The 17,813-nt window shown below is 41.0% G+C and overlaps 1 protein-coding gene across 1 annotated transcript in view; it reads right to left on the bottom strand.

The window, feature by feature from the left end:
- The window catches only part of LOC129816864 (mannosyl-oligosaccharide 1,2-alpha-mannosidase IB-like), a 180,846-nt gene that overhangs the window by 134,606 nt on the left and 28,427 nt on the right, over nt 1-17,813 (bottom strand). The window lies entirely within an intron of this gene.

The raw sequence follows: 17,813 nt of genomic DNA, 5'->3' as shown, positions 1-17,813 counted from the left end.
TTTTAAAAATATTTATATTTCTGTAATTTGAAATTCGCGCTCTGCAATTTCACCGGATGTTGGCCAGGTGGGACGCTCCCATCCCACCTACCTGCCCCATAAGAAGTTAAGTAAAGATTTAAGCTACATGGTCAAGGCTTAGGATATTCCCTGGAGTCATGTAGTGTGGAAAAGAAAATACACAAAAGGATCAAAAGGGGACATTTTATCATCAACACTTCGCCTGCAAGGCCTACTTCAGGACAAAGAAGCAGCTGCAACGTTGACAATAAATGTTCCTCTTTCTCTTGCTGTTCTATAATATACCAAGGTTGGAGACTATAAAACAGGGATGTTATACAATGCATTCGGAAGGTACTCACTCCTTGGCTTTTTCCACATTTTGTTAAGTTACAGCCATTATTCTAAAATGGATAAAACATTTTTTTCCCTAATTAATCTACACACAATACCCCATAATGACATAGTGAATACAGGTTTAGACATTTTTGCAAATGTATACATATTTGTTTTTTTAAGTACATCTTATTTACATAAGTGTTCAGACCCTTTGCTGTGAGACTCAAAATTGAGCTCAGGTGCATCCTGTTTCCATTGATCATCCTTGAGATGTTTCTACAACTTGATTGGACATGATTTGAAAAGCCACACCTGTCTATATAAGGTCCCACTGTTGTCAGTGCATGTCAGAGCAAAAACCAAGCTATGAGGTCAAAGGAATTGTCTGTAGAGTTCCGAGACAGGATTGTTTCGAGGAACAGATCTGGGGAAGGGTACCAAAAAATGTTTGCAGCAATAAAGGTCCCCAAGAACAAAATGGCCTCCATCATTCTTACATGGAAGAAGTATGGAACCACCAAGAGTCTTCCTAGAGCTGGCCACCCAGCCAAACTGAGGAATCGGGGAGAAGGGCCTTGGTCAGGGAGGTGACCAAGAACCCGATGGTCACTTTGACAGAGCTCCAGAGTTCCTCTGAACAGATGGGAGAACCTTCCAGAAGGACAACCATCTCTGCAGCACTCCACCAATCAGGCCTTTATGGTAGAGTTGCCAGACAGAAGCCACTCCTCAGTAAAATACACATGACAGCCCGCTTGGAGTTTGCCAAAAGGCACCTAAAGGACTCTCAGACCCTGAGAAACAAGAGTCTCTGGTCTGATGAAACCAAGATTGAACTCTTTGGCCTGAATGCCAAGCGTCACGTCTGGAGGAAACCTGGCACCATCCCTACGGTGAAGCATGGTGGTGGCAACATCATGCTGTGGGGATGTTTTTCAGCGGCAGGGACTGGGAGACTAGTCATGATTGAGGGAAAGATGAATGGAGCAAAGTACAGAGAGATCCTTGATAAAAACCTGCTCCAGAGCGCTCAGGACCTCAGACTGGGGCGAAGGTTCACTTTCCAACAGGGCAACGACCTTAAGTACACAGCCAAGACAGCGCAGGAATGGCTTCAGGACAAGTCTCTGAATCTCCTTAAACGGCCCAGCCAGAGCCCAGGCTTGAATCCAATCTAACATCTTTGGAGAGACCTGAAAATAGCTGTGCAGCGACTCTCCCCATCCAACCTGGCAGAGCTTGAGAGGAACTGCAGAGAAGAATGAGAGAAACTCCCCAAATACAGGTGTGCCAAGCTTGTAGTGTCATACCCAAGAAGACTCTAGGCTGTAATCGCTGCTAAAGGCGCTTCAACAAAGTACTGAGTAAAGGGTCTGAATTCTAATGTAAATGTGATATTTCAGTTTTTTACTTTTAACACATTGTAAAATATTTGTAAAAACTGTTTTTGCTTGGTCATTATAGGGTATTGTGTGTAGATTGATGAGGGGAAAACAACAATTTAATCAATTTTAGAATAAGGCTGTAACGCAACAAAATATGGAAAAAGTCAAGGGGACTGAAATACTTTCCGAATACACTATTTCAATTCTAAAATCGAAAATGGTGCAGTCAGAAAGTGATTGAAATCATATAGAATGACCCAACAACAAGAGGCAGGTGACAGCTTTCTAATACAAAAGAGAAAAGATGTGAAACATTGTCATTCCACATGACCTGCGCGAGGGGACAAGATGTCTAATGTGTGTGTGGACTCCGCTGTCGGGCCCTGGAGATGCAGGCTGAGAACCTGAGGGCTGAACCCTGCCTGAGAGCAGGGGACGTGTGAGAGAGAAAGGGAGAGAACAGAACACTAAAAGCCATCCATTTTAGCAGCTGCAATACACAGTACAACCTGACCCACGGCAGGCAGGCAGGAGGGAGCAAGAGACTAACAGACCCTGGGGTACAGTGAAAAAAGTATACAAATGCAGGGAAAAGAGAGAAAAGAGGAGAAAGAAGAAGGGAGCGAGATAGAGATTACAGAGACCTAAAAAAAGGGTCAGGTGGACACTGTGGGAATGGAGACGTGTGTTGATGACATCTGCCATTTCGGCTCACTTCACTCAAGATGAGCCCTCAGGCCGGCAGAGGAGAGACAGCTGCACAATGAAGCGCTAAAAGAAAAGATGGGAGAGGAGAATGGAAGAGACCATTGGGGGAAGAGGGGTTAGGGATCACCTACTGTAGCACAGATATGAGCCATTTCACCGCAGCCACTAATTCACCAAGACAGACAGGCTTTTATACTAATTACCCTTCTTTAAGAGTAAACTGGCTCCCAGAATAGACACAGTGCAGGTCTGTTGTATTTCATTACCATACAGTTCCCTGATGTGGACCTATACACTCTTCAGGACCAAAATAACAGCTCCACACTACTTACATAACGCTGAACTCAAAACATGAATACATATTCATGTCGATGTGTGTGTCTATCTGCAGACTTTAATTGATAGGAAATGTGTTTACACTGTGTGTGGTTAGAACTGACTCAGTCCAGATTAGAGATCCACCGATTATGATTTTTCAACGCCGATACCGATTATTGGAGGACCAAAAGAGCCAATACCGATTAAATCGGCCAATATTTTTATTTTATTTGTAATAATGACAATTACAACAATACTGAATGAACACTTATTTGAACTTAATATAATACATCAATCAAATCAATTTAGCCTCAAATAAATAATGAAACATGTTCAATTTGGTTTAAATAATGCAAAAACAAAGTGTTGGAGAAGAAAGTAAAAGTGCAATATGTGCCATGTAAGAAAGCTAAGGTTTAAGTTCCTTGCTCAGAACATGAGAACATATGAAAGCAGGTGGTTCCTTTTAACATGAGTCTTCAATATTCCCAGGTAAGAAGTTTTAGGTTGTCGTTATTATAGGACTATTTCTCTCCATACGATTTGTATTTCATATACCTTTGACTATTGGATGTTCTTATAGGCACTTTAGTATTGCCAGTGTAACAGTATAGCTTCCATCCTTCTTCTCGCCGCTACCTGGGCTCGAACCAGGAACACATCGACTACAGCCACCCTCGAAGCAGCGTTACCCATGCAGAGCAAGGGAAACAACTACTCCAAGTCTCAGAGCGAGTGACGTTTGAAACGCTACTAGCGCACACCCCGCTAACTAGCTAGCCATTTTGCATCGGTTACACCAGCCTAATCTCGGGAGTCGATAGGCTTGAAGTCATAAGCAGCGCAATGCTTGAAGCATTGCAAAGAGCTGCTGGCAAAACTTGAATGAATGCTTACGAGCCTGCTGGTGCCTACCATCGCTCAGTCAGACTGCTCTATCAAATCATAGACTTAATTATAACAGAATAACACACAGAAATACGAGCCTTAGCTCATTAATATGGTCAAATCCGGAAACTATCATCTCGAAAACGAAACGTTTATTCCTTCAGTGAAATACAGAACAGTTCCGTATTTTATCTAACGGGTGGCATCCATAAGTCTAAATATTCCTGTTACATTGCACAACCTTCAATGTTATGTCATAATTACGTAACAATCTGGCAAATTAGTTCGCAATGAGCCAGGCGGCACAAACTGTTGCATATACCCTGACTCTGCGATCAATGAACGCAAGAGAAGTGACGCAATTTAACCTGGTTAATATTGCCTGCTAACCTGGATTTTCTTTTAGCTAAATATGCAGGTTTAAAAATATATACTTCTGTGTATTGATTTTAAGAAAGGCATTGATATTTATGGTTATGTACACATTGGCGCAACGACAATCCTTTTTCACGAATGCGCACTGCATCGATTATATGCAACGCAGGACACGCTAGATCAGGGGTGTCAAACTCAAATACACAGTGGGCCAAAATGTAAAACCTGAACAAAGTCGCGGGCCAACATTGAACCTTTTAATATGGATCCAAACAAGTTTTGCTTTAACATTTAATATGGAACAAGCATCGCTTATTACCATACAATATATCATTTAATAGTGGAGACATGCAAAATCGAATTTCAAATTTAAAAAACACATCAATGGCATTAATTAATTAAATAAATAAAATTTTAATATAAACTGTATGCCTCTTTTCTATTTGCAGCCTTCTGATTTAAATGCCAAAATAAACTTTTTCCACTGGCTAATAATTTTACAAATAAAATGATAATAAATCAATCAACCATTCAAGCCCATGCCTTGTAGCAAGAAAAAGTGCACAAAGAAAAAGTTAGTTATTGCACACTGATCTAATCTGATGTGCCCAAGCCAGATACCTGGCATCTCTTCTTGGATGCTAGTTCATCAATGTCTGGGCTCAGGCTCTGAGCTGAAGAAATCCTCAGTATCGAGCGAAGGTGTTCATCAGTCAGACGTCTCCTGTGAGTTGTTTTGGTCATCTTCATCGAGGAGAAAAGTTGCTCGCATAGATAAGTGCTGCCGAACATGGAGAGCATCTGAGCAGCTTGGGTGCGGAGCTGAGGCATTGTGTCAGGGATGAACCGTGGAAATTGTGCGGCGCCCACAGCATCATACTTTGACTTCAGCGTGTCGTTGCACTGGAGTTCAATCAGCTCCATTTGGATGTTGGTTGGTGCATTTTCCACATCAACTGCGAAGGGACTACTAAGCAGTTCAAACCTACATTTCTGGACATCGAAGTCGGCAAATCGCCGGCTAAACTCAGCGGCGAGAACACTGAGTTTTTCAGCAAACTGTGCACATGGGAACACGGCGGTAGAGATTCATCATGCACTTTTTCACGAACTCTCCCTCATTAAAGGGCCGGGCTGATTTTGCGATCTCTGCTGCCACTATATAACTAGCCTTTACAGCAGCCTCACTTTGTGATGTGGCTTTTTTGAACATATTCTGTTGTGAAACAAAACTTATTTTCATCTCCTCTACTTTCTGGCTCCTTTGAGTCATGTCCAGGTCCTTGTATTTGTCATGGTGTTTCGTTTCATAGTGTCGTCTAATGTTGTACTCCTTACTTACAGCCACGTTGACTCCACAAACAAGACAAACAGGTTTGTCTTTTACATATGTAAACAGATATTCTGCCTCCCACTTGTCCAGAAAACTCCTATTTTCTGCCTTTCTTTTCGCCATTTTTGGGAAGGGATAGCGCGCTGACAGTTGTAGGGTCTATGTTGCTATGACTACTGTCACAGAGGAGAGGGCGTTTCTGGGTCCTGTCCTGATTGGCGCGCGAAAACAACAGCAGAGCATTATGGGATTCATAGTATTAGCGGTGAATGCGCTGTATAATACCGGTGGGCCAGCTCTAGTAGTAATTTGGTATTGTCTCGCGGGCCAAATATAATTACCCCGCGGGCCAAATTTGGCCCGCGGGCCAGAGTTTGACACCTATGCGCTAGATAAACTAGTAATATCAACCATGTGTAGTTATAACTAGTGATTATGATTGATTGATTGTTTTTTATAAGATAAGTGTAATGCTAGCTAGCAACTTACCTTGGCTTCTTACTGCATTCGCGTAACAGGCGGGCTCCTCGTGAGGCAGGTGGTTAGAGTGTTGGACTAGTTAACCGTAAGGTTGCAAGATTGAATCCCTGAGCTGACAAGGTAAACATCTGTGGTTCTGCCCCTGAAAAAGGCAGTTAACCCACCGTTCCTAGGCCGTCATTTAAAATAAGAATGTGTTACATATATATATATACATATACATACATACATACATACATACATACATACATACATACATACATACATACATACATACTTTTTTTCTTTTTTTTTGAATCGGCAAAATCGGCATCCAAAATTACCGATTTCCGATTGTTATGAAAACTTGAACTCGGCCCTAATTAAAATCGGCCATTCCGATTAATCGGTCAACCTCTAGTCCAGATAAAGACACTGTCCTGGCAGTTCTAACCCACCGGACGGCTGGGGTCCTATGCATTTATGAGTACGTCCTCACAAAGATGCATTCAAATATGATATTTATGTGCTATTTAGTGCGATATGTTCACTGACTGACTATTGCAGTCATGAGGGTTTACGTTAGGACAATGTGACCGGGAAGATTTTAATTTACCGGCCATTTGAGAAACTTAGCAGACCCATATGAATTGGTGTGAACCCATTAGGGCGTTCACCCACAGTGCTCAGAATTGCAGAAATCACTTTTAGATTATGGTCAATCATCTTTACAGAACATGCAACTACTGTAGTGAAGTAGCCAATAAAATGTAATTTTCAAACATTTGTCAAAATGCAATTTGTGGGAAAACACTGTGCTAAACAGCGCATCTAATGAGAGCAGTTCCATGTGACAGAGATCAACATCTCTGTTAGAAACTTAGAGGGGGAATCTAAAGATGCAACAACTAGGATGGGACGCCAATATGACTAGGATTGTGCCTTTGGCTTCTGGACAATGAAATAGTTGATAAGAAAACCAATAGAACAAGAGAGAAATGCTGGTTTCAACGGCATATGAGGAAGTCTTTATAAAACAATTGCCACCATGTTTCTATGGTTGGATTTTGCCTGGGCTACTTTGAAGCAAGTTAAGACATGCCTCACAATATGTTAAAATGTTAAGTACGTGTAAAATTAAGTATGTTTTCAAAATGCATACTGCCTTCAGCTCACGTTGTAAAGTGATGGGTGATGCACTGATAGCCTGCCTACCGCTGCCTATGCACTTTAATGGCAAATGGGAGGCGGGCTTCAATTACCAGGTGAGAAAAAAAAAAAACAGTAGCTCTATAAAATCATGGCCATCAAAATTGTTTTTAACAGAATTGTTGCACAATGACTGAGCTTATAAAAGCACGTTTCACTCCAGCAGCAACAAGTTGAGGAGCTGCAGCAGCATCTCTAGCGCGGTCTGACAAGTGATGTTCTGCTCAAAATAGACTGTGCACACGTGATAAATAAGATACATGATGACTAACTAAAAAATACACACGCACCAATTTAATTCCACTAAATTTAGCAAATTAACCTATAGACCGATAAGCATGACGGTCAAATGTATTTCCATCGAATAAATACAATTAATTATTTTGCAATGGGATTGTTTTTTCTCCCAGTCAATTTGGCCAGCAACAATTTTATTAATCAGCTTTTTCTTTTTTGTTATTAGCCAAAAGCTGACAATTACCGGCAACGGGAAACCCTGTGCGTGTGTGTGACACGGCAAGCAGTGTGAAATAAGAGCCCCCACTGTGCTCTAATGGCTTCCGAGGAGGACCTGTGAGAGGGAAAGGCCAGGATGACGACAGGAAACATTACTACACAGCACCGGGCCTAATGGGTGCACAAATACTCTTGTGGTAATGGATTCACCCATTAATCTGCCTGAACCTAGCCCTTTCTTGTGCTCGCTCCCTCATCACTCGCTCTCTCCTCCTCAGAGCCATTCTGAGTCACTCTAGCGTCACCGCGATTTCATGCGAGGCTCATAATGTCAAACACTCAATTAAGAGCATGTCAACATCTGCCTGACTCATTTATCTTGACAAAGACGTGAGCCCAGGCCCAAGCAATCAAGCGCCCTGCCTAACTTGCATGTTCCCTTCATCAGACCAGAGCAATCACATCCACCTTACTGATTAGCGCCTCCAGTCATAATCACTTCCTGCTTTTATTAGCCTCTTCCAATGGCATTTCATCATCTTATTTTTATTTATTTTTTTTACAATTATTCCTGCACAATGACATATAATACAATTTAACCGTAATTCATCCTACAGGATGTATTGTTTTTTTCTTGCCCATCCAGCCACTTTTAACCTCACCCCAATTTCCCCATCTACCCTCTCCCCCTCAACCCCACCCTCCCTCACATCTCTATCCTATGGATGGGAAAGCAGCAGACAAATCATACCAAGCAAGTCATGAACATAAATAACACAAGAAACCAAGCAAAAACAAACAAAACAAATAATTATAACAAAATAGAAGTACAATTATTCAAACATTGGTATTCGCTCTAGGTATTTGTACTTATTGGCCTACATTAGGTTGTTGAAGTATACTTATTGGCCTACATTTAGCGGTACATTTCAATTCATTTATCTATCTATCAGGATCTTTTCCTAAGTAGCTCCATCTGACACATCGTCTTATTTCCTCACCTGCAGAGTTATTTAACAGTCTGCGACGGTCTCACACCGGCCCTGGCGCCCCTAGGCCACTCCACATACCGATCTATCCTGACAGCAGCACAACAGACCACTCAGATCCAAGGTTTGCTAATGAAATGGCTAGTTGGATCTGGTGTGCTAGAGCTGGGAGGGACCAAGCACCCGGGGCCACCAGGGCCAGACCCGGAGGCACCTTTCCACAAAGATTGTTAGTTAGTAAGCATTTAGTTATTTTAGGGACTGTACAAATTCATACATTAAACCATTTATGCTTAACATATTCCAGGTATTCTGCCGACATACATAAAAATATCCTGGGTTTGCCCATTATATTATAAGGCATGCTATCTAGTGCGATAATTCCACAAACCCATGGGCAACTGTTAGAGAATCGGGTGACTTCCAGTGCAGAGTAATACATTTCTTTGCCGATATAAGGGCTAAATTACAGAACTTCTGTTGATAGAAGTCACCTAAGATTTTATTGCCCAAAAGACATATGTAAGGGGACCTTGGTAAAGTTGATTGATATACACTGAGATCTAAACAATATTATGCCGTCCCAATACTTAGATATGCTGTGGGCCTGTCCAGAGCTATGTAAAATAGTCCCCTTTTGTTTCTTACATCTCCAGCATAGGTAGGACATTTCTGTATGCATTTTATGCACGTACAGGGGTATAATACACTCTATGTAGAATCTTAAATTGCAACATTTTATGTCTCAGATTGTACGAGCACCAATGACAAGTATCACAGATATCTTCCCCTTCGTCATTTGTAATACTTTCCCCCCCAAGTTTGCTTCATATTTTACAGAGACTATTAGTGTTATCTGGGAAGAAATCAAGGCAAACATACAATTTAGAAATTCATTTTATCTTCCTATTCCTCAGAAGGAATGTGCACAACGGAGACCGAGGACAAGTACATTAGAGTGTTTAGTTTGAGAAACAGACGCCTCACAGTCCTCAAATGGCAGCTTCATTAAATAGTACCCACAAAACACCAGTCTCAACGTCAACAGTGAAGAGGTGACTCCGGGATGCTGGCCTTCTAGGCAGAGTTCCTCTGTCCAGTGTCTGTGTTCTTTTGCTCATATTAATTGTTTATTTGTATTGGCCAGTCTGAGATATGGCTTTTTCTTTAACACCTCTGCCTAGAAGGCCAGCATCCCGGAGTCACCTTTTCACGAGCTCTATTCCAAACTTCTTCCATTTAAGAATGATGGGCAATGAGGCCAATGTGTTCTTGGGTTACTTTAATGCTGCAGATATTGTTTGGTACCCTAACCGAGATCTGTGCCTCGACACAATCCTGTTTCTGGGCTCTACGGACAATTCCTTCGACCTCGACCTCATGTCTTGATTTTTGCTCTGACATGCACTGTCAACTGTGGGACCTTATATAGACAGGTGTGTGACTTTCCAAATCATGTCCAATCAATTGAATTTACCACAGGTGGACTCCAATCAAATTGTAGAAACATCTCAAGGATGATCAATGGAAACAGGATGCACCGGAGCTCAATTTCGAGTCTCATAGCAAATGGTCTGAATACTTATGTAAATAAGGTATTGCTGTTTCTTATTTTTAATACATTTTCATACATTTCTGAAAACATGTTTTTGCTTTGTCAGTGTGGGGTATTGTGTGTAGATTGTTGATTTTTAATCAATTTATCCATTTTAACATAAGGCTGTAACGTAATGGGTCTGAATACTTTCCGAAGGCACTGTATGTGGACTGTAGTTCATTCAAAACATTTTATTAACCTTTGGAAAAGAGATGGACTTCTATGATGCCTCTATCATACCAAGGATTAAAGTTGAACTGACAGCGTTGAACTACTTTGCAGATATGAAACAGAGACCTTCATAAGTAAAAACTATAAAAATACCAGTGTATGCTTAAAAACAACTTATCAGAGACTTTAAAAATAGGTTCTATATGACTCAATTCCATGACATACAGTAATGCATTGTTGGCAAAATGGATGCAGTTCAATGCATGATTAACCTGTTGAGGATGGGGGCGCTGTTGAGACTATTTATGCTAATTGGGTAATTTTTGAAACGGCTTCCCACAAAATCCTTGATCGTACAATATGCATATTATTATTATTATTGGATAGAAAACAGTCTATAGTTTCTATAGGAGTTGAAATTTTGTCTCTAAGTGGAACAGAGCCCATTCTACAGCAATTTCCCTGACATGGAGTCAGATTTCAGAAATGTTGGCCACTGTTCTGAAGTCAGTTAAAACGGCACTGATATTGCTATGACTATACGAACACTTCTTACGTCTTCCCCTGGATGCCTTTACGTGATGACGATTCCAATGGGGTCGATTGCGCGTTCACAGGCCCTATAAATCAAAAAACCCTGTAGCTAGCAAGTCTTTCCTTGGTGCGTAACGCGCGTGCTGGACACCGACCCGCTCCTGTTCCAAGCGTTAGTTTAGCCTGTTATATTTCTCCGGTCATCTTTTCACTCGTTATAGGAGTTAAAAACATCATAAGGTAGTTAATTTAAAGCGTTTTATAGCAATTTATATCCGTTTAGTGCGATTTTGGGACATTTATTTTTGCAACGATGTGAATAGTTGGGCACGCTTTTCAGTTCATCCCGAACGCAGTTGGCATTTCCACATAGCAAGAGGACAGCTTTCCACCAAAAGACGATTGCTCCCAAGAAAGGATCCTTTGCCCAAGATACTGATGGAAGAACAGCTCAAGGTAGGACATTTTTATTATGATAAATCGTGTTTCTGTCGAAACATTTTAGTGGCTTAGGACGCCATGTTTTTTGACGTAGCTTCGCTTGGCGCAAACTGTATTGAAAAGTAAGGATAAATTCAAAAATGTTATTCCGCAATTGTATTAAGAATTAAATTGTCTATCAATCCCTGTCCACCCTATATTTTTTAGTCACGTTTATGAGTATTTATGTATAAGAGTAGATCACTGTCTAAGTGGCGCAAGGACTTTTTCTGACCAGCTGAGTTACATTTCACATTGTCTAACCATGATTTTGGTGGCTAAATATAAACGTTTTCGATCAAACTCTATATGTATTGTGTAATATGATGTTACAGGAGTGTCATCTGAAGAATTCTGAGAAGGTTAGTGAAAAAATTAATATATTTTTGGCGATGTTGACTTTTATCGCTCACTTTGGCTAGAATCAATGCTGGGCTGCTATGTGCTATGTGCTATGCTAATATAACGATTTATTGTGTTTTCGCTGTAAGACACTTAGAAAATCTGAAATATTGTCTGTATTCACAGGATCTGTGTCTTTCGATTCGTGTATGCTGTGTATTTTTACGAAATGTTTGATGATTAGTAAGTAGGTAAACACGTTGCTCTAAGTAGTTTTTCTATTCCATTTGTGACGGTGGGTGCAATTGTAACCTATGCCATCTACCTGAAATATGCACTTTTTTCTAACAAAACCTATCCCATACCATAAATATGTTATCAGACTGTCATCTGATGAGTTTTTTTGTTGGTTAGGGGCTATAAATATCTTAGTTTAGCCGAATTGGTGATGGCTACTGGTGTTGGTGGACAAATAAAAGATGGTGGATTATGCTAATGTGTTTTTAGGTAATAGATGTACATCTTTACATATTGTGTCTTCCCTGTAAAACATTTTAAAAATCGGACATGTTGACTGGATTCACAAGATCTGTGTCTTTCATTAGCTGTATTGGACTTTAATGTGTGAAAGTTAAATATTTAAAAAAAATATTTTTTTTGAATTTCGCGGCACTGGTTTTTCAGTGGGGGGGGGGGGGGGGGGTGGCGCTAGCGGCACGCTGATCCTAGACAGGTTAATATAATTCACCAATACATTTCTTGATAGTCACAAAATATTGCTTTCAGGTTGTAAATCACAGCTGGCCTTGCATATTCACCCATTCGGGATGCAATGTTTCAGTTTCAATTACTCAATATTTTGAACAAAAACGGACGACTGTAACTAAGGCTGGTAATGGCAATACAATCAAACTAGCAGGAGCAATGCTCACAAGTCAGTCAATCACAACGTGGCTAATTAGCTAGTGCACATGTGTCAAACAAGGCCAGCGGGCCAAATACGACACACAAGCGAGTATAAAATGAGTCAACAGCTACTTAATGAAATTGCAGCCTGATGCGCTCGTACCGGAGAATTCAACTTCAATTGCGCTGCTTTCGTCGGTCACATTTACAGCGGACAAAAAAAGAAAAAGATTTTAAGTTCAAAATGTTACACGAAACTAATACAGTTGAAGTCGGAAGTTAACATACACTTAGGTTGGAGTCATTAAAACTCGTTTTTCAACCACTCCACAATTTTCTTGTTAACAAACTATAGTTCTGGCACATCGGTTAGGACATCTACTTTGTGCATGACACAATTAATTTTTCCAACAATTGTTAACAGACAGATTATTTCAGTTATAATTAACTGTGTCACAATTCCAGTGGGTCAGAAGTTTACATACACTAAGTTGCCTGTGCCTTTAAACAGCTTGGAAAATTCCAAAAAATTGTCATAGCTTTAGAAGCTTCTAATTGACATCATTTGAGTCAATTGGAGGTGCACCTGTGGATGTATTTCAAGGCCTACCTTCAAACTCAGTGCCTCTTTGCTTGACATCATGGTAAAATCAAAGGAAATCAGCCAGGAAAAATTGTAGACCTACACAAGTCTGGTTCATCCTTGGGAGCAATTTCCAAACGCCTGAAGGTACCACATTTATCTGTACAAACAATAATATGCAAGTATAAACACCATGGGACCACGCAGCCGTCATACCGCTCAGGAAGGAGATGTGTTCTGTCTCCTAGAGATGAACGTACTTTGGTGCGAAAAGTGTAAATAAATCCTAGAACAACAGCAAAGGACCTTGTGAAGATGCTGGAGGAAACAGGTACAAAAGTATCTATTTCCACAGTAAAACGAGTCCTATATCGACATAACCTAAAAGGCCGCTCAGCAAGGAAGAAGCCACTGCTCCAAAACAGCCATAAAAAAGACAGACTACGGTTTGCAACTGCACATGGGGACAAAGAACGTATTTTTTGGAGAAATGTCCTCTGGTCTGATGAAACAAAAATAGAACTATTTGGACATAATGACCATCGTTATGCTTGGAGGAAAAAGGGGGAGGCTTGCAAGCCAAAGAACATCATCCCAACCGTGAAGCATAGGGGTGGCAGCATCATGTTCTGGGGGTGCTTTGCTGCAGGAGGGACTGGTGCACTTCACAAAATAGATGGCATCATGAGGAAAGGAAAATGTGGATATATTGAAGCAACATCAAGACATCAGTCAGGAAGTTAAAGCTTGGTCGCAAATGGGTCTTCCAAATGGACAATGACCCCAGCATACTTCCAAAGTTGTGGCAAAATGGCTTAAGGACAACAAAGTCAAGGTATTGGAGTGACATCACATAGCCCTGACCTCAATCCTACAGAACATTTGTGGTCAGAACTGAAAAAGAGTGTGAGCAAGGAGGCCTACAAACCTGACTCAGTTACACCAGCTCTGTCAGGAAGAATGGGCCAAAATTCACCCAACTTATTGGGGGAAGCTTGAGGAAGGCTACCCAAAACATTTGACTCAAGCTAAACAATTTAAAGGCAATGCTACCAAATACTAATTGAGTGTATGTAAACGTCTGACCCACTGGGAATGTGATGAAATAAATAAAAGCAGAAATAAATCACTCTAATATTATTCTGACATTTTACATTCTTAATATAAAGTGGTGATCCTCAGAAGAAATCATACACATGCAGACCTCTAACAGGGAGCTTGTGGCTTATTCACACAGCTTCAGAGAATCCATTAATGATCGCCTATGTGAACATCCAATGTATATTTAAGACTTGTTCATATATCCCCCATCCTCCTGCCTCTATTTTCCTCTCACACACACACGGACAATCTCATCTAAATGTCGGCGCAGTCGTCACTGGCTTATGGTTGTGTCTGAGGTACAGGGATCAAACCTTTCTCAGGAGCAGGGAGCCTTCATTCCCCGGGGCTGGTTAGCATTATGTCTCTGCCTCTCTAAGGCTTGTGGTCTGGGGGGCTCGGGGCAGAATGACTCACTGCCTTAGCTAGGCACAGAGAGCCTTCACCACTGCACTGTTCAGTATGGCCATTAGGCTTTGATCAGAGCTCATTCTGTGTGAGAAGAAAGAAAGCCAGCCAGGGAAAGATTGTTTTTTTATTTTATATAGTGGAGCCTGAGGTTTCACTGCAGCGTTTAGCAGATGAGCCAGAGATGAGATAACATGGATCTTTTCAGAAAGAGAACAGGCCCTGATGGAAGTCTAGCATTCTCTAGCTGCCAATCCCTGCCCTTGTCAGCAATGTTATTTGCCCCAAAAAGCTATTTAAAAGGGATAATCCACTCCAGAAATGTCACTCATGAAATAACTGTCAATTTGGTGATAGTCTATGTTCTATGAGTCAGAAAAATAACTATTATTTAACTTCTAAGTGGTCTGTTTGTGAAATCAGGAAATCGTGTTTTGTAACGCATCATGATAAGGTTCCCATCACTGGAGATAGGGAATAACACATCACATTTCATAATGCTTTTAAAACAATTACCTGCACACCAGATTGTCAAATCAGCCAATAGATGGTATGGGCATACTTGTCAAGAACACATCCATCTGTCTATACCGTCATTACAAAGTATAGTGGACCAAATTATTCAACTCATTCTTTCACTGACTTAAGCTGTATAGCTTAGGGCCCTACTGGGCCACGATAAAATAGCATGTTGTTGGAACTCAGTCGGGATTTCAACTTACGATTGAGAGTAAGAATTGTAGAATACACCAGGTGCAATTTCAAAATTTGGTTGTTCACAAGCAGTTATTCTCTTATGTCAGTCACTGACAGTCACTAAATTAGCCATGTCATCTAACATGTTTTAGACTGGTAAGTTAGTCTAGCCACTTATCTAAACATGTAGTAACTTTTGTTGAATACCGACCAGGCACGTGCTAAGGGGCCCTGACCTCCAGGGGGGCCCCATTGATTTTGTTAGTCATTCTCACTCATATCATATTAACAGAATAAGTCACCACAAAAAAAAATTGAAAACTGAAAAGAACATCTCTCCACTCCATGGCAAAATGTGTAGAATTGCAGAAAACTTGCTTTTTAAAAAAAAGATCCAATGCAGCAGTTCTCAATATCAAATACTTTCTGGGAAACAATTAAGTACCTTACTGTCAATGTTTCAATTAAAATTGTAAAAAAAAAAACAATAATAGCTTCTTAGCAGAGAGCAATTTCTCAAGCAATAATTTCACTTTGACTGTCTTAGAGTGGTCTGAGTGGTGAGGGGAAAACTTGCCGTTATTGGCAGAGAGGTTTGGAACCCTTTTTTTTATTGGTCTATTAACTAATTTAGCACAAGGTGATGTCACCATGGAAGGCCAAAACTCCATCCCACTAAAAAAGGTTGAAATTTCAGGTGGTCTTTTCAAATAGCTCTTACACTAAAAGAGCAGTATCATCATGTTTACAATATAGTCCAACCTCAGTGTGGAAAGATGTATAAAATACAAAAACAAATCACGTTTTTGACTGCACTGAGCCTTTAAAGCAAAAACAAAAAATCCTATGGGAAAGGGGGATACCTAGTCAGTTGTACAACTGAATGCCTTCAACTGAAATGTGTCTTCCGCATTTAACCCAAACCCTCTGAATCAGAGAGGTGCGGGGGGCTGCCTTAATCGACATCCACGTCACGGCGCCCGGGGTACAGTGGGTTAACTGCCTTGATCAGGGGCAGAACGACAAATGTTTCCCTTGTCAGCTCGGGGATTCGATCCAGCAATCTTTCGGTTATTGGCCCAACGCTCTAACCACTAGGCTATCTGCTGCCCCATGGCAAAATGTGTATAATTGCAGGAAATTAACTTTAAAACAAACATTTCTCTCCACCTTCAAGAGGGGGGCCAAGGAAATGTTTTGCCACAAGGTGGTGGCCCCCCAACCAAAACTTGCTTAGGGTCCCCCAAAAGGCTAGAGCTGGCCATGTTCGCATGCTGATATTGATTATGGTATTATTGTGTGTAGCTACGTTTACTAGAAAGAACCTTGCTAGACAGTCAGCCAGCCCAGAGAGAGAGCATTGCATTGTGGGTTTTGTAATCAACTTGAGCTGCAACAGATTTCCACATGTTCGTACCAACCTTATTACAACAGTATTTAACATTTCTTCACAAAAAAAAAATTCTCCAGAGTTAACACTGTGAATCATAGAAATGAGTGGTTTTGGGTAAATTATTTATTTTAGAATGCTGTGGAAAAATTGCGCTACTAGACAAAACCGTATCTAACATAAGTGTGTCCCTGACTCCATACCTTTGTGCCATGTAGTTTGTGTCCCCAATCCCCATATCCTTAAGCCTGGCGCACGCACACACAAACACACACCCCAGCATCCCTAATAACTACCCTCTCCTACTTTCTGCTCTCTCCACAGCGCTCTGTTTGGTCGTGTTCCATCTTTCCATCTGTGTGGGTCCTGATAACATCAGTCCAGATAGACAGTGGGTTTAGAGTTACTCATCTCCAGTTCTGGACCAGGCATATGATCTTTAAACGAGGATTAGGGGGGGAATGGGTAAGCCTTCGCTTTTTTCACCTCAGTTTTTCTCCTGACTATTTACAAGGTAGCGGAAAGGGAATTAACAACAGGGATTTAAGGCGCAGCAGCATGCTGGGTTAGCTAGCTAGTGTTGACAGCACCAGCAAGCAACACAGAGAGAGAGGGGGAGGAACAGAGTGTGTGAGTCGAAAGAGGATTTTCAAATATACACAGATGCTGTTTTGGGGGTTGACATGAATAATGTAATGCCATGAAACACTTCCGCTGCACCCAGGTGTGTCTCACCCATGGAAATTACTTCATCCATTGGTCTCCCGTTCCATAGAATTAATTACGTCTGGCGGCTCGGAGGATTTGATAGCTGATTCACAGCGTCTTTCCCTCTCTCTCTCATTGTGCCGGGGTCTTCAAACTGCAGCCATCTTCGCTGGTTTCAGATCCCATTTATTTTGAGAATCAGTCATTTGCTCTGGAAATCATGCCCATGCTCCGATCATTTGAAATCGTTTCCCCTCTTTGCGAGGAATACATGAATGTCAAGAAGGTGGAAGAGGGGCGTTCTAAATACCAAGAGGTGCAGAATGCATAATGTACACTGTTCAAAGTCCACTTCTGTGTCTCAAACAAGATCAAGCTTCTTTGTTAACTTCTTGACGCTAGGGGCCAGAATTTTTATTTTAATTTTTAAAATAACGT

Source organism: Salvelinus fontinalis, chromosome 19 (genome assembly GCF_029448725.1).
Source record: "Salvelinus fontinalis isolate EN_2023a chromosome 19, ASM2944872v1, whole genome shotgun sequence".
NCBI lineage: Eukaryota > Metazoa > Chordata > Actinopteri > Salmoniformes > Salmonidae > Salvelinus > Salvelinus fontinalis.
Note: the sequence above shows the minus strand (reverse complement) of the source record. Positions and strands in the feature narration are given on the sequence as shown.